The sequence below is a fragment of the Gallus gallus genome, chromosome 34, assembly GCF_016699485.2.
Source record: "Gallus gallus isolate bGalGal1 chromosome 34, bGalGal1.mat.broiler.GRCg7b, whole genome shotgun sequence".
Classification (NCBI taxonomy): Eukaryota; Metazoa; Chordata; class Aves; order Galliformes; family Phasianidae; genus Gallus; species Gallus gallus.
This window is the reverse complement of record NC_052565.1, coordinates 2,883,163-2,903,801: the sequence shown is the minus strand read 5'-3', so window position 1 is coordinate 2,903,801 and position 20,639 is coordinate 2,883,163. Positions and strand designations below refer to the sequence as shown.

The 20,639-nt window shown below is 47.9% G+C and overlaps 1 long non-coding RNA gene across 3 annotated transcripts; it reads left to right on the top strand.

Annotated features, from left to right (window-relative positions):
* Positions 1–886: 886 nt before the first annotated feature.
* Positions 887–20,630, top strand: LOC121108065. 3 transcript variants are annotated; one of them, XR_005842361.1, is made up of 6 exons: positions 6,716–9,820; positions 10,438–10,522; positions 11,559–11,637; positions 12,059–12,187; positions 16,414–18,188; positions 20,277–20,630. It is a non-coding gene; the product is annotated as an uncharacterized LOC121108065 (long non-coding RNA). The 3 variants fall into 3 exon arrangements; XR_005842360.1 differs by lacking the exon at positions 6,716–9,820 and having other exon boundaries at positions 9,831–10,522; XR_005842362.1 differs by lacking the exons at positions 6,716–9,820; positions 10,438–10,522; positions 11,559–11,637 and adding an exon at positions 887–1,060.
* The last annotated feature ends 9 nt before the right edge of the window (positions 20,631–20,639 follow it).

The window sequence follows — 20,639 nt, the reverse complement described above, 5'->3', positions numbered from 1 at the left end:
CTCCCTGCTGGCCATCCCTTTTTTTTAATGCAGCCCAGAGCACAGTTGGCCTTCCGGGCTGCAGGCACACACTGTTGGCTCATGTCCCCCAGGACTCCCAAATCCTTCTCCAACAGGGCTGCTCTTGAGATCTTCCTCCAGTTTATATAAATACCAGGGACTGCCCTGGCCCCAGTGCAGCACCCTGCACTTGGCCTTATTGAACCTCACTAGGTTCACTCCAGTCCCATTAGGTTTACTCCAACTGTTACAATTGAGAAATGAGATCATAAGGGGCTGCAATTAGAGGGGGGAAAAGCTGTTGTCTGCAAAATGCCACAGCCTGGGGACAGCAGCCAGCTGCCATGGGCATTCCTATGGCAGGAAGGGACACAGGGGGCACGGCCCAGCTTGGGGACATGAGCCGCAACCAAAGGGACCTTGTTCAGACCACTGGGACCACGGTGCCATGGGACAACCCAGGGCGCACGAGGAGACGTGGGAAGGAGGGATGGAGAAGAGCAGAAGTGAAGGAACGGATGGTGGGAGAGATGGAGGATGAGGGAGGGACACACAGCAGGCCGTGTCTGGGCCCACATGAGTGATCTGTTGGCCCCATAGCCGTGCTGGCTGCCACTGTGCCCACCACTTACCATAACATCACATCGAGAGTCAGTGCAAAATCACTTCAGGCGCGTTTAACAGAGAACAGGAAAAGGCCAGAAAGGCACAAAGCCTAACCGCAGCGGCGGCAGCAACCGCCACGACACCCGCCGGGCTTCCAGAACCTTCCTCCGCCGGCACCACCGTAGCCAATCAGCGGCCGCTGCTGGGAGCGCGGCCAATCAGAGCAGCCGTGCATGCCCCCTTCCTGATGCGGCTCTCTCTCAGAAGCAGGGGTGTTGGTGCCGCGCCGCGTCGCGCCTTGGTTCCCGGAGGAGCTCGGCAGGCATCGCTCCTCGGTGCGGCTCTGGGAGCCACCGCGGCCGTCTGTGAGGGGGGGGTGGCGGTGAGGAGAGGCGGCCCCGACGGGGCCGCGGTGCAACGCACGGCGCTGGGAGCGGCCCCGGATACCGTCCAGGTACCGCCCGGGACGGTTCCCTCTGCGGGGCGGGCGCGCGGTCCGCGGGTCGGGGTGCGTGCCGGGTGCGTGCCGGCCGATGGCGCACAGGGAGACGCGTGAGTGAGGGTGTGTGTGTGTGGGTGTGTGTGTGTGTGTGTGTGTGGGTTGGGGGGCGGGGGGGGGGAAGGTTTGTGAGAGAGTGTAGTTATTAATTCCCAGTGGATTTCTAACACTCCTCGAGCCGCTCAGTCCCCCCCGGTCAGACCCGCGTTTTCCCTATTTCTTCCAATCTCCTCGCTCGCTCCTCACTGTAATGACCTGAGTGCAGCATTGCTCAAAGCAGAGAATTGATAGACAGAATCTGCGAAGCGATTTGTCTCAGTGTGACTCAGCGCTGTGTGGTGCTGCGTCCCATCTGATGGGTATCCGTGGCCGTGTTTGGGGTGCGTGGCTCATTGTGCAGCTCCTCCTTCCTGTGCAGCTCCACGAGGTGCGGTGGTGTCACAGCTGGGCTGCCTCGTTCCTTTGGAAACAGTCCTGGGATTACAGCTGGACAGAAATGGGCGCCGTTTGAATGTTCAGAGCGGTGCCTTCAGCGGTGAACGTGCCAGAGGTCTTCAATAGCAACAAGATCAGCTGGATTTATGGCACAGATTTTTGGGAGCGATGGTAATAGGTGTGCGTGTGTCAACCAAGAGAAGATCAGTGTGTATGGATCTTGTCTATCAGTGTGCAAGCCAGAAAAGTACTAGGAACAACTTATTTAACATATAGCTAGAGATGGAGTGGAATACTCTGAGCCTGGAGACAAACTGGATATAGCTTTTGTCAGAATAACAGTATTTCAGTCTGAAAGCGCAGCATTTCTGTGACCAGCTGCTTGTGTTTCTGCTGTATTGGCCCACAGCGATTCAAACAACACAGAGAAACACAGAAGTGTACTGTAGTTCATCATATAAAGTAGAGAACTTTATTCGCTATGAGAACAGATGTACCTTCTTTCTCCTAAATGTGTGCTGCTGCAGCTGATCACCTCAGTGTCAGGTACAAATCTGAACCAAGGTTTTGTGGTTGAACTGAAGCCAGTAGGACGTGTTCACGTGCTGCTGATCCCAGCAGCTTCCTGCAGTGGGTGCAGCTGTATTTAGACACCGTGTGGAATTTGCTGCTCTACATGAAGTTATTTCTCAGTCCTTTTCATAAGAATGTTGCACGCAAAGTTTAAAACCTCAACGTCAGTTTAAAAAACAAAACACTGAAAAACCAGCGCTGTAAAACCTGTGATGTATAGCTCTTGAGAGCAAGCTTAGATTGTTTTTTTAATGCATATGATAGTTGGTTTGATGCTTATGTATCTTTGCTTGGATTTGAGGAAAAGTCTTTTACAGTGGTGGTGGTGAGGCACTGGAACGGGTTGCCCAGAGATGCGGTTGATGCTCCTGTCCCTTTGTCATCAGTGAAATGTTGAATCATAGAACAGCTTGGGTTGAAAAGGACCACAATGATCATCGAGTTTCAACCCCCCTGCCACAGGCAGGGTCGCCAACCATGAGCCCAGGCTGCCCAGAGCCACATCCAGCCTGGCCTTGAATGCCTCCAGGGATGGGGCATCCACAGCCTCCTTGGGCAACCTGTTCCAGTGCGTCACCACCCTCCGAGTGAAAAATTGATTGAAGATTGTGATTCCGTACCTGGCTGTCAGTCCAGTGTAAACTAGTGTTTACATTTATAGACTGCATCCAAAATAGGAACTGAATGCAGTGTGTGTGCAGCAGAAGCCTGCGCAGGAAGCTGGGCCAGCGAGAATGCAGGGCATTCGATGGCAGCCCTGGACAGCAGCACAGCAAGCAGTATGTTTTGAATGTAGTTAATTTCCTAATGAAATGCCAGGCAGTAATCATCAAGCAGACCTGTAATGACTTCTCTTTCTGACGCCTGATGTTAGTAGCTGTGTTGTAGTTTTGATCAAGTGTGCCAAAGACCCGGGACCTACAACACAGTAAGAAAGGCAGGCATGGAAGGAGTTTGTATTCCTTCTATATAGTATATAGATAAATAGACAAGGCAAAGTCAGAATGAAATTTTAATCCTAAATGTATTTGTAAGTGATGGTGGTAGTGCTGCCTGTAATTAAGCTTGCTTCACGTTTCCCGTTATAAGACCCTGTTTTCAGTGGTGTCTAAGTTGGCCGAATTTGAACCATTCGGGCTGAAACTTTCCATGCTGAATGTCTGCTTCAGATGAATTGGTTTGGAAAGATTAAACAAAAAAATGGTTTCATTGCTTCTGGGAATGAAATCAAGAGAAAAATATTTCCTTTTGCTGTGCCAAGTTAATTTTGGTATTTCCTGGGTTTTGAGTGCTTGGGTCTGTAGCCTTGATGATTTTATGAATGTACGTTTATGTTTCCTTCAGAAAAGGAAAGTAATAATAATGCCTACATACATACATTCAGATAACTAAAGAGTGTTTAAGTTGATGTGAAAACTGTAAACAATTAAGTTGCGTAAGAAACAATCAATATATATAGTATATATAGTAATATAGTTTGTCAGTGATAGACACTTTGGTCCTCCCTGCTTTTAGTAACATCCATGTGGTGTCCAGGATATGTGGAAACATTGCTGGAGCCTTTGGGGCCCTATTATATATGTGTTTATTCTATTCCCAATTGTTTTTTTTCCTTTTTATCTCCATGCCTGTTGGTTACTTCTGACTATAACTGAGAGCTGATGTAGTCCTACAAACAAACCTTTGCATTCTGTTCATGCTGGAGGAGCTGAAGCAGGGGAAGAAAGTAATTATCAACTCTTCCCTAAATGTCAGTCACTACCAGGGGAAGTCAATCTGGTATATGGCATCTAAGAGAAACTACATGGATACCTGTTATGAAGGAGAGATGCTGTCTGTAAGCACTGTTTGTGTCACATTGCCACCTAAATGACGATGTGATCCTAAAAGGAGCCCTCAAGCTCCCTTCCCATACCCAGGTTATGTAGATACTGGTGGTGCTAAGAACTTTAACTTCATTTGCTGGCTTTTACAGTAGGTGATTATTTACTGTTTGTTTGTCCTTGCTCCCCTATCCAAACTATTTCAGTGAGTTTTATCTTCTGGCAAGACAGAGTTTGTAGTTGAGGTTTGGTTGAAAAAATGAAGGATTGCAAACAAGAGCTGTGGTAGATTGCAGTCTGGAAAAGAAAAAAGTCCTGGGGGACTCTTGCATTGTAGCTCCTAAAGGCCTCCGAGTGCTTCTGGGGCTGTATCCTTTAACCTGGACTAGAGAAGAGTCTTTGAAGTTCCTACGGTTTGATTGGGAAGGGAGACAGAGGATGAAGGCGGTGAGGCACAGAAGTGAAAAGCTCCATTCAGTGTTATGTATCTGCTCATGGCAGTGATAGGTTTTTCCCTTCTGTGTGAGGTGAAGAGACAGGCTGGTTGTAGAGCTGTGCTGGGTGACTGGTTGCTGAACTCATCTGAAAAAAATCAGTCTGTTTCACAAACAGGAGAAAACAAAGAGTAGTTGGAGAACGCCGGTGTATGTGCATATGGCGTTGTCCTGCAGGACAAAGAGGTGCTCAGGCTTGCGACTGTCCTAGAAACTGTTCCAATAATGGAAATGTAGTGACTTCTGAGCTAACGTGGATAAGATTGCTGTCATGAACACCCTCCTGTGGAAGGGCTCTACCCAGCAGCTAACAAGCTTGGCCCCGTAATGTCTCTGAACTCGATCCCTCAGAAATGGGAGCGGTGGTATACAGTGACAGGGAAGTTGTTTGCACAGCATTTCTCTTGAAATGACTCCCACTCGCTCTGTTCCTAATCAATGTGTACGTTCTTCCACATGAGATTTCAGTGGATGCAGTATGTTCCTTCACTTCGTCCCCTGAATGGGTGTGCTATGAAACAGCTGCCTTGCTCTGCTCTGGAGGTAGGTGCTCTTTCAGAGGCTGAAGTAACTCCTGCCAACATCCGGCTTGTCTTATTAACCTGTTGGGATTGCTCCAGACCAAGTTACAGAGGACTGCTGTGTTATGTGGCAAATGATCTGGAAAAGGTATTTTACTGTGTACGTGGAATTACACTTGCAACTTGTATCTGTAATAGCCATCAGACCTTGATGTACAGCTTTTGTTCGCAAGGGAATATTGAAGCAGTTCTGTACCTTCCTTGGTTGAGGTTCAAATGCGTAGGTGGAAATCTGATTACTGAAAAAGAGCCTTAAGAAATCGGGCTGTCTTCAGGATTGTTTCTTGGAAGAAGGATGGCAGCAGGGCCAGTGTGAGAGTAACTGTGGAGAAGCGGTCAGTATGCGGTGGTGTTACTTTCCCAGCTGTGCAGTGGGCTTTTCTGTAGTGTGTAGCTTCTTGCACAGCAATGACCTTTCATTCTTATTTCTGCAGTCCCCGAAGTATGCGTGATCTGGAATTGTGCAGTAATGTGAGTAATACCTGAAATCTCGTTATGGGCTTCCAAAGGAAGTCCTATGTTTGGACATCCGGTTGTATCTTTCTAGGAAAACCTGTTGTTCATCATCCTTTCTGGAAAGTGGCTTTGGAAAGGTATATTGGCAGAGAGAATTTACAGTATTATTTTAAGACACTTAATAAACCATAGTGTTCCTTTATTACAGTGTAAAGCGGTGTCAGTTTTGAGTTTTATAATGCATTTAAGTGCAGTTGTGGCCTTCATGAATATAATACCAATGATTATATGAGAAGGGCACTGCGTAAGCTGAAGATGAGTTGAGGTTGGACATTACACACTGATTTCCCAAGAGGACTCCTTCAGAGCCTGGAGAAGTAATTTCAATAGTCATCTCTTTTCATTGTAAGCTAATTGCTAAATATTGTAGCTGCTTAATATAGTATGTAATTTGTTCACTTATTTGTGGTTATGTTCCCAGAATGGGGGATAAAATTGAATTGGAGTATTTGAATATTTGAGTATTGGGATTAAAAAGAAAATTTGAGTCAAGAAATGAGATGGTACTACTTTGCTAGCTTAAGAAACAGGCCAGATAGGGAAATGGTGTGTTTGTAGCTGCTTTGAAAAAACTTTTCCACTCTGCTGTACCTGGTGCTGTTGTGCTTAGAGTGTGAAGATAAAATGTGAAAGGTTGAAGTTAGTTGCATGTAAATAATTTGTGTGCCTTAATGGATGTCATGCAATAGCTTAAGAGCGTTGTGAATGGAAGGTTTTCTATGAGCGTAGATGGTAATTGCAGTGTGGAAGGATACAAATGGTGACTTCAGCCGTGTGGGGCCCAGAGGTGGAAGTCATCACTCCTGGAAGCAGGAAAGGGAAGTGAGACTGAGTCAATCAGGAGAGCAGCAAAACTGTGACTGTCTGATACTCTAGTTTGTAGGAAGGGAGAAGGCGTTGGTTGTGCCAAGGGCACAAGGCCTGTAGTTAGGTTTGTAAGTGCAGCATCCTCCCTGTCTGTCAAGCTGCTTCTGATGCAGTCATGGTCTCTTGGATCCCAGGAGTGCATGACAAGGTCCTGTTCTGGAGCACTGATTTCATTTGCTTCCAACAGGTGCTTCATTAGGTTTATGAACTGTTTTTCTTAACTCCATCAAACTAGTTTGACTTACTGGGTGCTGGTTTTACAGTTTTAGAACTTGTGCAGCATAAAAAAAAAAAAAGACTCTTTTTCCGTGACATCCTCATTACACGTGAACTGCAGTGTCTTACATAGTACAGCTGCAAGGTTCCTTTTGAAAGTAACGATCCCCAGCTCATACCTATGAGAAAATCAAAGCAAACATTTAGCCCTTGCTGGGATCCATTACACAGTAAGGAAAACCTTCCACTCTGCTGAAAGCGGTCTCTTACTTGGTTCTTAAGACTGGGGAGATAGAGAGGTAAGTAATGATCAACCTGGTTTCTTCCCCTCTTCCTCCTTTTCCCATGAGAGCTCTGTAGAACTCACCAGGTCTGGCATGGCAGAAGCATTCTGGAACTCAGCAGTGCTTTTCCTTTGCTCTGAGTAATGCTCTTATACTTCTCAGCTGGCTACCCAAGGCAGCTCAGCTCTGCTGGGTATTACTGGGCATATCTACTTCTGTTTTATAATTGTTGTGTTTCTTCTGGTATGAGACAAAGCAGGTTGTTATCTTAGAGTCACGGTTTGTTCACCTCCTATGTTTTTCCTGCAGGAGAAACATGTACGCGGTTGTCACAGGGAGCTGATGGTCAGGCTGTGATACTCAGCTAAAAACTGCTCATCAGAAGTGCTAACATGCAGAATTTGCAGTGCTGCATGCCTGTAGTTGGTAGGAATAAGAGGTGAAGAAGTCTCTCAAGTGTTAATATTCATTGTGCTAGATGGGTGCAAATGGGCAGCTGTGTTCCCAGGAGACAGTCATGTTGCAGGGGCATTGAAACAGCTTCTGAAAGAGTAGCTGAGACAGAGAGGTGCTTCTTGAGGACGAAGTTGTCTGTAGACTTCTGGAGATGCTAAAGTGGGCGATGGGCTTCCCTTCTTTTTAATCACTGATTTTTAAAAGCAGTCCTGGAAATACATTGTACTGATTTAAATTGCTGATATGAGGAGCTTCTGTCCATTATGAGGAAAAAAAGCTTAAACTTCAAAACCTGATGCTGAGTTGCAGTTTAGATTTTTCTCTCCAAATATCCCAGAATCAAGTATTTCTTGCCAGGAAATATTCTTCTGCTTAATTTCAGATGCCATATTGTTAACGTAAAGCAGAATTTGAATGTGAAATGATGCAAAAGGTCCTCGCTTTCATGATTGCTGGATAGCTGCTCCCTGTACAGTTCTCTGTATACGGTTGAACACGTGGGGCCTGTTAATCGAACTAATCAACAGCATGCTTGAACAGTGGGACGTTTTTAACCTTGGTAATTCATCTTGCCCTTCTCAAAGAAAGGAGGAGACGAAGGATGTTTTGCACTGCACCTGTTTCTGGTTCTTCAGGGTGCAATGAGTGTAGCCAGTATCCAGAGACAGGGCTGGATGGAGTAGTACAGCCTTCAGAGCACGTTGGTGTTTTTCATTTTTGTGAAGGTTTGGTTTTTTTCCTGACTGACATCACAATGCAGTGCTGCACTCACACAGCTCATCTTTTTGGATCGTTGCGTCTCACTTTAAATAGTGAGGTTTGAAAACTGAACTGGGAGTAGTCCAACAAGTTTATTCTCTTAGGCCATTGCATTGAAAGCATTTAACAGCTAGCAGGAGCAGGACCAACAGTGTATCATACTTGTGCAAAAAGAGGGAACTAGGAAGTGAGCAGCAACTTACTGCTTTTTTTGTTCTGTTCTTTGGTCAGCACAGAGGAACACAACAGATCTCCTTAGGAGCCTGTGTTAGATTTCTCATTATGACTGCAACTTCTGGGACATCCTTAGTAAATCAAAGTCATTTCTGAATTACCTGAGCACAAAAAAAAAAAAAAAAAAAAAAAACGAACCGGAACATAAAGTTGACAGCTGTGAGGTTTTCTTTCTGCGTTCACCTCCCTCAGAAACAGCTGAAGGGATTTTAGAAGACTTTCCGAAGATATCCCCCTTTGCACATAGGGCAGAGTTAAACAGAAGAAAAACTTAGTAAATCTACTACAACTCACTGTGTTTTGACAGCTTTTGTCTCTTCCTTATTGCAGTAGTTTGTGCATGTGTTTAGTTGGTACCAGTATTTCATGGATAACTGCTCTTAACACAGGTTTTACAAAAGGTTGGTTGCCATTCATTATTTCCCAGGGTGAGGAGTGTGCTGTTAGGCAGAGGTCAGAATGTGCAGCCATGGCTTGGGAACATTTTCTCGCTGAAGTCAAAACCTGAGGAGTGAGCCATGGGCTGAAGGACTCTGATTGGAATATTGATGTGAATCGTGGCTGTGGGAAGGAAGAATGGGGAGAGGGAGCAACTAAGCACACATTCACAATAACAAACAGCAACAAAAACCCCATAAAAGCAGATGTATTTCATTGAGAACATATAAAAAAAAAAGGGCGAAAGGAACGAAGATGGCTAATATTTCCACAGGTGATTTTTTTCTATTGGCCTTCTGTCCCCAGATGGAAGACATTCTGTCCCAGCAGCTTAATCAAGAGTTCAGGAGTTTACGGAAAGGTTGGAATGAGGTTCAGTTTCTCCGTATTTTGGTGAAACTGTGCAATAACTGTTTTCATTTGACTGTCTCTGTGACACGTGTGCACACCCGGGTCGGATTTGGCAGAGAAAGAGTTAACAGCAAACTGTACCTCCCTTTCCTGCCCTTTGAATGGGCCCTAATGATTCTGTGCTCTGTAATGTGATCACAGAAGTAGGAAGCCATGATGAATTGGTTGGTTGCTGGTCCTGCAAGTGTGTGTTTTATTACAGCATGCAAACTTTGTGCTCTGCAGCATCTAGAGAAAAGGACCTGGATTCCAAATCATAGCTGAGTTTGATGTGCAAGTCTGTTTTTATGAGGTGTATCTGCTGGCTCAGGGCTGAGCACCAAGGAGGTGTGCAGCAGGATGGGAGAAGCTGCCCTTATGCTCAAAGCGGGAAGCGTTTCTATGGGAATTAATTTTGCTATGTTGAATTTGGGTGTGGAGTGAGCTGCAAAATCCTTCAGCCTCATTCTTCCCTCCCTCTTCTATGTCCTTGTTCATTCTCTAAATAATTTCATGCATGCAACTCCAAAATTCCAGGTGTTCAGTGTGCGGTAGTGTCCCACAAGACCATCGTCACTGGGCCACAGGACTCCATGGCAGGGGCAGAAAGCCCACTGGGACACATGGCAGGAGCAGCATGGTGGCCTGGGTAGGTCCCTTGGGGTGGGCACAGGGCAACAGATGGGCAGCAGCTGCCTCTGGGGAGGGGACTGGCCCAGGGCACTGCTCCTCACCTCTGCAGAAAGCACTGGCCAGTCCAGGGGCTTGTTCTTACATAGAATCATTAAGGTTGCAAATTAGGTGTGAGCCCTAAATGCATTTTCTTTTTCTGCTTAAATGTCGTGAGCCTGGATGGTTGTGTCTTACTGCATTAAGGTACGTGTCTCAATGATGTCGGCTCTGAACTGTCAGCTCAGGCAGCTGGGCTCAGTGGTGTTGTGGGGCCCTTCCCATTGAACTGGTGATTCTGTAGTAAGTTAATTGCAGGTCTTCTGCTCCTGAATGCCTTTGCTCATAAAGCAAGAAATGCCATCAAAGTCTTAACTTTCATCGGGAGAGAAGGTACCTTATTTCCTCCTGCAAATTAAAGAATAAGACCATTTTATATGAGAGTGTTCTGAAAGCAAAAAGGAAAAAAAATCCTAACCGTTCAGAACTTTTGGATCTGGTGATAGTGCAGCTGACTCCCATGCAGAATAACTGCATTGTGGTTACCAGACCGTCCAGCTCAAGTCACTTTGTGTAACTGTCCTATTGCTTTTGTAGGTGTTTTCACAACAGTGGAAAACCGCATTGTGTAAAGGAACAGTAAGCCATGTGGGTAAATGCGAACAGCAGTTTAAACGTGCAGGTATGTCTTTTGTCAGCCAAGGAAGAATCCGTAATGGGATCTCAGTGGAAGACATGAGAAAATCTGCAGCTCGAGGACTTGTGTCCATTCCACTCAGAGGATCTCCTCTCTGGGCCTGCCTTAGTGCTCACTTGAAGTTCAGGAGGAATCAGTTCTTGCCGTGCATTTATACCTGCACAAGGAATTGAGCACAATTTCTGTGCTGGTTATTGCAGTGTTTTGTTTCTTTTTGGAAATATACCCAGTCCTTACTCAGCTATCTTTGCATGCTGCTCTGGTAACTTTTCCTGAAGATGAAACGCTGTTGGGGCTTCAGCTGCACAGCACTGTGCTCCATGCTGGCTTTCCATGGCCGAGCAGCCTGGCTGAATCCCATTCCTACTACCAGGCCTGATTTTGTGGTGTTGCTGATCTTGCATCCATCCTGTCCCATTTAGCTGAATTTTTTATTTCCTTGCTGTTGTGCATGGTTAGGAGGCGTCCATTTGCACACACTGTGATTCACTTTTCTATTGCCTTCCATTGTGTAACACAATATGAGCGTGAAAGACTCTCTTCTGGTGTCAATCTGGAGAAGACCCGTTTCATGTTGTGATGCACAGTCCTGGGGTTTGTGTGTGTTGTTATGAAGATGGCAAACCGCTCCTCACGGCCTCGCAGAAGGCCTGCTGGCTTCAATTATGTGTTGTAACTCGTTGACTACCCTATGTAAATCATAATGCAACTTATATTGGCTTTTATTGCATGTTGTAACGTGATGATAGGCCCTTTTCATGTGGTGCCTTTTGGCTTTTTTAACAAACCAAAATGTAACAGCCCACCTTCTTATATTCTAATGTAATGAACTCTTTCCACAGCTCTGTCTGATGCCTCTTGGCTTCTCTGAGAGATCCTATTCCTAATTTAATGAGTTCCTCTTCACATCATAATGTAATTAATACTGCCTTTTACAGCATATCCTCACACATCAGTGCCAAATCTTCCCTAGCACAGCTATAGTTTTTTCTCATCTTCAAATGACTTTCCTTACTTTCAGTTTGTGACCATTGCCTCCCATACTGTCACTGGGCACCCGTGAGAAGAGCCTTTTCTTGACTCCTTCTCTTCCCCATCAGGTATTTACACACGTGGAGAAAATCCCATAAGCGTCTCTGTGGCTCTGTACTGAGCTCAGGGCTTACAGCGCTTATGTTGGACAAACGATTGCTTCCCCTTGTGTTTAGCTTGCAGTGAAAGCACCTGCAGTCACTGGATGCCAGCCATCAGCAGAGTTCATTTTTCAGGGGCTTGTGTTCACTGTGATAACTTGCATGGCTGGGGCCAGTGCAGTATTGCTCTGCAGATGTGTTGGTGCTAACGATGTGAAAAAGAATACCTATGTGCTGTACGAAGACAAAGAGAGAGAACTTGAATATACAGATGAAAAATTTGAGATCATAATTATGTTGATTTTATACAAGCTGGTATTGGAGCTTGTATATTTTTTTAAATGGTAAAAACAGGAAATAAAAGTTTCATAATCTCTTGTTTTTCCAGGAAAGGAGCATTTCCTTGTCTGCCCTGGTAAATGGTTCTCCTACAGCCCCACGTGACGTGTCCTGTCTGCCAGCCAAGGAGGGCTGGCTGTGACAGCTTCATGACCCCTCAGCTCTGCTCCTCACAATGGTAGGTGCTACTGGAAAGTGTAGGACATTCTTCTCTGTCTCTTCTGGTTTTATAGACTGTCAGTACTTAGTCTGCAGCAGTCCTGGCTAGCTTGCCTGAAGCAATTAATAACAACACACTGCTGAAGTGATTTTTATGGGCCCAGCAGGAGTGTAGGGGATCATTTTATGGGCTGGCACATCCTGGGGGGATGAAGAGACGTGTGTTTCCTTCAAGTATTGTGCATGGTGCTCAGAGAGCTGCTGTGGGAAAACGAAATTGTTATGGGACAGAAAACACACAATGGTCTCAAGCCAGGTGCTCTCTTTATACTGGACAGACTGTCTCACAATGTCCTTCCCCTGGGTGGTGCTATGGATCTCTTGTCTCCTGTTAACTGAGCCCAGAGGGGAAAAAAGTGGCGAACAAATGCACTGTTTGAAGAAAGGACCCATACCCTTGCAGGAGTTCTCCTTGTTGACTTCATCCTTGTGTTCAGTACAGTGCTGGGGCAGATGGGGTTCTGTGAAGCTGATAAAGCACGTGGCACCACTTCGCATCAGGATGGGAAGTAGGCCTTAATAGCTGTTACTGCTTTTGTGAAAGTGCACATCTTCATGGGCATAATATGGAGGGAGTGATGGGAAATAGCTGAGAGGAAAATGGAAAATGTGTGATTAATTAAAAGCATGTAGTTCAGTGACTGAAATTACGCGTTCAACAAATTACTTATAAACTAAACAGTGCTCTGAGGATGCAGGATTTGACAATGCAGACACACGTGGAAACACATTTTATACAAGTTACAAGTTAGAGCCTCATCTTGTCCAGAGGTAATATATGGTAGAAGCTGGTTATATGGTCAGTGTGATCTTTGCATGCAAACGTGATAGAATCATGGAATTACCAAGGTTGGAAAAGACCCACAGGATCACCCAGTCCAACCATCCACCCATCACCAAGAGTTCTCACTAAACCATGTCCCTCTACACAATCTCCAAACGTTCCTTGAATACCGCTAGGGCCGGTGACTCTACCACCTCCCTAGGCAGCCCATTCCAGTGCTTGACTGCTCTTTCAGAGTAGTATTTCCTAACGTGCAGCCTGAACCTTCCCTGGCACAGCTTGAAGTCATTCCCTCTAGTCCTATCACTGGGTACACGAGAGAAAAGGCCAACCCCAGCTCACTGCAACCTCCCTTCAGGTAGTTATAGAGAGCAGTAAGGTCTCCCCTGAGCCTCCTCATCTCCAGATTGAACAATCCCAGCTCCTTCAGCCACTCCTCATGAGGCCTGTGCTCCAGACCCCTCACCAGCTTTGTTGCCCTCCTCTGGACACGCTCCAGGACCACCATGTCTTTCTTACAGTGAGGGGCCCAAAACTGGACACAGTACTCAAGGTGTGGCCTCACCGGTGCTGAGTACAGGGAGACGATTACTTCCCTGTTCCTGCTGGCAACGCTGTTTCTGATGCAAGAATGCCAGGATGCCATTGGCCTTCTTAGCCCCCTGGGCACGCTGCTGGCTCATGTTTAGTCGAGCATCAATCAGTACCCCCAGGTCCATTTCCTCTACGCAGTCTTCCAGCCACTCTGCCCCAACACTGTAGCGTTGCCTGGGGTTGCTGCAGCCAAAGTGCAGGACCCGGCATTTGATCTTGTTGGACCCCATCCCATTGGCTTCAGCCCAGCTATCCAGCCTGTCCAGATCCTTCTGTAGGGCCTCGCTAGGCAGGCAGATGGACACTTCCAGCCAACTTGGTGTCATCTGCAAACTTAGTGAGGGTGCACTCAATGCCCACATGCAAGTCATCAGTAAAGATATTGAAGAGGACAGGCTGCAGCACCGACCGCTGGGGGACACCACTCGTGTCCAGTTGGCAGCTGGATTTAACTCCATTCACCACCACTTTCTGGGCCCGGCCCTCCAGCCAGTTCCTTACCCAGCCAAGAGTGTACCTGTCCAAGCCATGGGCTGCCAGCTTTTGCAGGAGAGTGCTGTGGGCGACAGTGTCAAAGGCTTTGCTGAAATCTAGGTAGACTACATCAACAGCCTTTCCCTCATCTACCAGACGGGTCACTAGATCAGTGAAGGAGATCAGGTTGGTCGAGCAGGACCTGCCCTTTATGAACCCATGCTGGCTAGGCCTGAGCCCCCGGTTGTCCCACACGTGCCGCGTGATCTCCTTCAAGACAGTCTGCTTCATAACCTTCCCTGGCACCGAGGTCAGGCTAACAGGCCTGTAGTTCCCCAGATCCTCCTTACAGCGCTTCTTGTAGATGGGAATCACATAGATCATTTAATCAATCATCACATTTCCACATGGTCACGATAGGGGGTCTTTCACTTCTCTGAATAATGTGCTTCTGCTGACCTTTTGCTAAGCTTTCTGCCTAATCCACCTTTTTCTTACCAGTGCTTAATAGTTTCCTGTTGGACAGAGTGAATCCGCAGGGCTTTGTTGTTTGCACAACAGAAGGGTGTCCTGGATCTTTCCCTATACTGCAGATAGATCCATAATGTGCACAACAGGTTGTGCAGAATTTGATGGTTTGTTTATTTTTTTATTTTATCCTGAGCTCCAGTCTTAAGAGTTACTTCATTTTACAAGTTGGAGAACTCTGCATGTCATTGGTAAGCGTAGATAATTTATTTACTAAACTCTTCTGGTTGCACTGAGCTGGTTTGCGTGTTCAGATCTGTTACAGAACTGTTCTGGCTGTGAGCAATGGTCTCCTGCTATTCTGATGGTGTGTGAGCTTTTGCACCTCACCCAAGTGAAGCACAAGGCAGTAAGAGCACAACAAATAGCACCACAGCTCTCTGTCCATTGCAGAGCCTGCAAAGCCCCATTCATGCTGCTCACGTTGCACAGCAGTTTTTATCTCCTACTCCTGCTTGATGCAACCCGAAATAAAAACATCTTTGCAATTCCCTTTATGTTTTTTTCCCGAGATGAGGCCTTTTCCGGGCTGCGTGAGCTGGAGACTTCAGCACTGACTGCTGGATGTGCCAAAACAAGCCACCTGTTTGTATACAGCCCAGTAACTCCCTTGCACAAACATCCGCCATGCCCTGCTGAGATGTGCTGTGAGGGCCATGCTTACAGTGGTGTGGTCCTCACACTTCTGCCTGCCCTGCCAGCAGGGCTGCTCTCCTTTCTGGCTACCCCATGTCCCAGTGCGGCACTGTCTGAAGGTGGGAAGGGCAGCCTGGGGGCTGTTCTATGGGGGAGGCTGGTGCTCAGCCAGTTCTACAGAAAAGAGGATGGTGGGAATCAGCAGTTGGAGCTGACTGATGGCAGCATGTTCTGGACATTTCATTGTCAAAATGAGAGGCTTACAGGGAATTTAGGGACACGTGCATTGGTGATTTTTTTTAATGGGACTTGTCATCTGTCTTAAAAGTGATAAATCAAAAGCACGAAGGGGTTGCTCTAAGGGTTGCTCTAATGGGTTGGCTCTAAGTTTCGTTGTGCAGGTGGTTCTCTGGAAATTTACTGGGACTGTTAAGCTGCAAACTTGAGCATCATCAATCCTATTGCTCGGTGGTAGTGGGTATTATGCTGGCAGTAGAGTCTGGGTTTACTGGAGCAGCACTGAATTTTCTTCTTGCTGAACAAGAAGATGATGACGACTTGCTGAAGCATTAAAGCTTTGAAAGATGCAGCTTAGATGAAGGAACACGTTTCTCCTCTCCCTTTCTATGGTGGCAGTGGTAAAGGCTTTGTGTTGCAGTGGTAATGAAGAAGTGAGCATAGTCTGGAGTAGTGACTGCTAATACTCATGGCAGTTTGAACAGCTGCATGTTCTGTAAACCTGCTTCTGGTCAATGTTTTTTTTTCTTCTGAAGAATTACAGTCATGGTGTTTGCACTTAGGTATCTCATCCAAAGCCTGCCAGACCTGAAGAAGCATTTGGACAGTGCATGCAGCGATGGGGTTTACTTTTTAGGTGGCCCTTTATGGAGCCATGGGTTGGACTCAGTTGAGCCTTCTGGGTCCCTTCCAACAAGGGATATTTTATGATTCTATGATTTCCTTTAATTGCATTTTTCCCTTCCTGCTTTCCGTAGGGACCATGTTGATGTGTACAAATGTGTAAATAAATAAAACTGTTTTGAGTAAAACAGAATTGATTGCTGTATGTATTAATTGAAACTAGTTGAGAGTTGAAGTGAATTAGACGGCTCTTTCAGCCTTCTTTAAGCTCACAGTCATATTTAACAGATGAACTCTCGTGTTCCTAGAGCGTGAGCCCTGACAAGTCTGGAGGTCCAGCGGTGTCCAGCTGACTTGTGTGCTCTCTGGCAGTTGGGAACCAGCGCAGCGTCTGCCTGCAGCGTTTCCAGTGGTTGGAGGAGGACGAAAAGTGCACAGCCTCTGTTGCATGAAGGTGAGAGTTGGAATTCTGCAGAATTTGTCCAGATTCTGTGCTGACTTCTCGAGAAAGCAGTGAGGAAGAAGATTAATTGAAATCTGTCTCATTCGGGGTCCAAGAGTTGTGGTAGCGAAACCTTCCTTCTGCATCCTTCTTTCTGTCACTGCTCTCAGCATTGCTTTGGGAGAGCGTTCTGAGCTCGCTGAATGTGAGGCTCTTCCTTTTCACTGATCCACTCCATAAGCAACCTGTGTTGTGATTCATTCATTGAGGATATGGATGTAGCAAAGCCTTACTAATGTTCCAGAACTGTGTTTTGGATACTGTGAGGGCTTCAGGAGTATTGGAAAGCTTTTGAAATCTTCAGGGCTTGCATTATAAGCCTTCAAAATGTAGAAAGCCCAGTTGGGTCAGCTGTGCAGGGTACCAGAGCAGAGTGGAGAGCTGATGACATAATCCAGATAAAGCAAAAACACCCAACCTGCTGTCCATACATAAAGGTATGAGAGTCTACTTGGCCGATTCCCCTTGAAAAGCCTGCAGCTGTTTCCATACCGACTCCCACCCACCCACCCACCTGTGAGTCCAGTGTCACCTCAGCCAGGGGAGCTTGCGTGCACACAGAATGGAAGTGGAAGACGAGCCCCTTTTATTTTAACAACCCTTCCGACCTTTAACAAAAATAAAATGGAGATGGCAGTTGTTTTTCTGTCTTTAAAGACAAAAACCTTTTTTGCACATCTTTTGGCTTGATGACGGGAGCAGGTGTTCTCCCACAGATACGGCTCTGTGCTGGGACCACTGCTGGCTGGTCTGGTGTGTGAAGGGTTGGTAAATGCCCGATGGGGAGCAAAGGTACTGGAAAGGAGTGGGCTGTTAAATCTCACTGGTACTGAACAAATGTAATAGCTGTCTTCAGTGTAATTCATAGCACATAGGGGGAATTCAGAAGGTATTGTATTTGTAGCTCTTAACGAACAGTTGATTTCCTGACATGAGTAAATCTGTTAAAAAGCTGGGTATGTAGCAAGCAGATACAAATGTCATGGCATAGATTCTGTATTGGCTGACGTGCAGGGAAGAGAGTAATAGCAATGCAGAGACCTCCGAGTATGAAATCCTATAAAGCATTTTTTTGTTCAAATGGAAACAGTGATATGCTGGTAGTGTCCCCATCATGGAGGAGCACAAAGGGGTGGTCAAGGGATAGGAGAAGAAAGGAAGAATGTCCTTTGTTTCTTCCCTCTGGGACCTTCAAGAGCTGTTGATAAACATAAAGATAGAAAATACACACATAAAGATAGTAGTTCTAAGGGTTGGAAAAGATAATGTGAGGCACCCAAGGTTTTTCCCAGGTCAGAAAGCTTTGGAACTGTCCCAGAGTTCAGTTTCTGTGATCTTCATTTTGCTGAGCAGTTCATGGCAGCAGAGAGGACTCGTTGGTGTCCGGACAAAGAGGGAAGAGGAAACCAAGCTGTAAAGATGTGTGGAAAAGCAAGGAATTAATTACTGCTTGCACTGGTTGTTTGTCGCCTTACTGCCCTTCTTGCCTCCCTGGAGCCCAGCTGACTTCCTGGGATTGCTGAACGGCTGCCTTTTGCCACCTCCTGCCTGTCGCATCGAACACCAGGGCGAATTGGGTGGGTAAGTTTTTGAGCATTCTTTATTTCAGTGAAATGCATTGAGTGTCTGAGGATAAAAGTCCAAATACCTGCCAAGTGTGTTGCAGCAATCGTGGGATTTCTATTTCAAAGACTTTTTCAAAGCCCTTCACAGGGAAAGTAAACGGTGCGTATTAAGAAAAGAGGCATCTAGAAATTTTAAAGAGGGCTAATGTATGAAAACTGCTCCAGAGTTGTCAGTGTGCAGCTTTCTCCATATATTGAGGGCACTCAGGAATTTCGGTGACGATGAGTGCTCCAGGCCCAGCTCCAGCAGCACACCCAGCTTGCACATGCGTGCACGTCATCTTCATTTGGCCAGCCGCTTTCGCTCCATCACACTGCATCATCTTGTGATCTCTTTGCTCCCTTCGTGGGCAGCTTTGCTCAGTCTAGACTCGTTGCAGAGACGTGAACGTATCTCAGCCCAGCAGTCCTCTAATTGGTGCACTGCCTGCCGCGCCGGCACTGCAGGACCAGAACCGTTGCAGAAGAGCTGGGGCTGCGGAGCGCCGGCCCGTGCCGGCGTCTCATTGGTCAGCGGCAGCTCCGGCCCGCCTCCGGCCTGTGATTGGTCAGCGGCAGCGCCGCCGGCTCCGATTGGCTGAGGCGGCTCGGGGCCGCCCGGCTCTCCCCTCAGGCGGTGCTGCACGCGCGGCCCGGGCCGCCCCGCTCGGCACCGCCGCTGCAGCCGCTGTGCGGGCAGCACCGAGGCGGAACTGCGGCAATGAGGAGCGGTGCTGAGGACAGCGGTGCCGGAGGTGTACGGGGGAACGGCTCCGGGCCGGGGCCGGGGAGAGGAAACGTGTGTGGCCCGGGCCGAACCGCCCCGCCCCGCCCCGCCCTCCGCTCCCCTTATTCCCCTCTGCCGTGGGATGCGGGGATTTGGGACAGCTGAAGGACTCGGGGCCCCTACCGCCGCAGCGCTGCTGCCTGCATCCGGGCCGGGCCCCCCCGAGCCCTCCAGCGCTGCTCCCGGTGCCCGCCGGGGCTGAGGTGGACACAGGGGGCAGTGGGGGAGATGTAGTGGGGATATGGGAGTTTAGGGGGGCTGTGGGGGTTTACAGGGGGCTATATGTTATAGGGGGCTGTTGTGGGAATACAGGGAGGCTGTGGGAGGTCATGGGGAGGATATAGGGAGATAGGGGACTGTTGTGGGTATAGGGTTATACGGGAGCTACGGGGGGGAGGGGTACAGGGTGATATGGGGCTGTAGTGGGCTGTGGGAATCCACATAGGGAGATATGGGGATATAGGTAGCTGTGAGGGGAATATAGGGGGATATGGAGCTGTGGGGGCAATATAGGGGAGTGTAGGGACTATGGGGGGGATGTAGGGCTGATGTGGGGCTGTAAGGGGCTGGGGGGCCTGTAGGGAGGGTTTTCAGGCTAGAGGGGGGATATAGGGAGCTGGGGGGCTGTAGGGGGCTATGAGGGGAGCTATACGGTTCTATGGGGGGGCTGTAGGGGGGCTGCGTGTAGACTACAGGAGGGTTATAGGAAGATATAGGGCAGTAGGGGCCTGTGGGGAGGATGTAGGAATATATGGGGCAATAGTGGGGTTATAGGGGGATATGGGGTTATAGGGGGTTGTGGTGGGTGGTGGGAGGGTATAGGGTGATGGCAGGGTGGAGGGAGCTATAGATAGGGATGTTGTACTATCAGGGGTTGTGGGGAGGCTGTGGAGGACTGTAGAGGGGCTGTGGAGAGCTTTTGGGGGATATAGGGAGATACGGCGCTATAGGGGCTGTATGGGGGATATGGTTTTATAAGGGGCTGCGTGGGGCCATAGGGTGATACGGGGCTTTAGGGTGGGCTATAAGGGGATGTGGAGCTAAAAGGCTCTGCCTTCCTGTCCCCCTTCCTTTCCCGCCAGCTGTGGGTTGCTCTTAGGGTTGGCATTAGTGTGGCAATGAGGAGCAGAATGCAAACACCTCCAAACACGTTGTTACTCCGCAGAGATCCGCACGGTGACGCTGCGCTGCCAACAGCGCTTCTCAACACCAAACCCCGAAACACAGAGCAGCTGCAACACAGCTTTAACTAATAACTAATAACTACTTTTATTTCAGCTCTACATGAAGCACTACAACAAACGTGACAGGCGAAGACCCATCCCTGCGGAGCGGCACTACTCCCTCCACGTTCTCCAGAACCATCGGCGCAACCTGGGCCTGGTGGGCGGCACATCTTCCAGCACGCTGAGGATCAGCAGTGTCTGCAGCACCAGACAGCGCATGGTCGGCTCGCTGTCCTCCTTGGCTCCCTCCAGGGCTGCAATGGAGCGGTGCTGTGTCACCACGTGGGCCCCACATGGCACTTCCTGGGGCACGGGGCAGCGGGGGGGGATGGCTCACCTTTACGGATGTCCGACATCTTCTCCCGGTTCTCATTCCTCAGCTTTCGCCCTAGCAGCCCTGCGCACATGGCTGCTG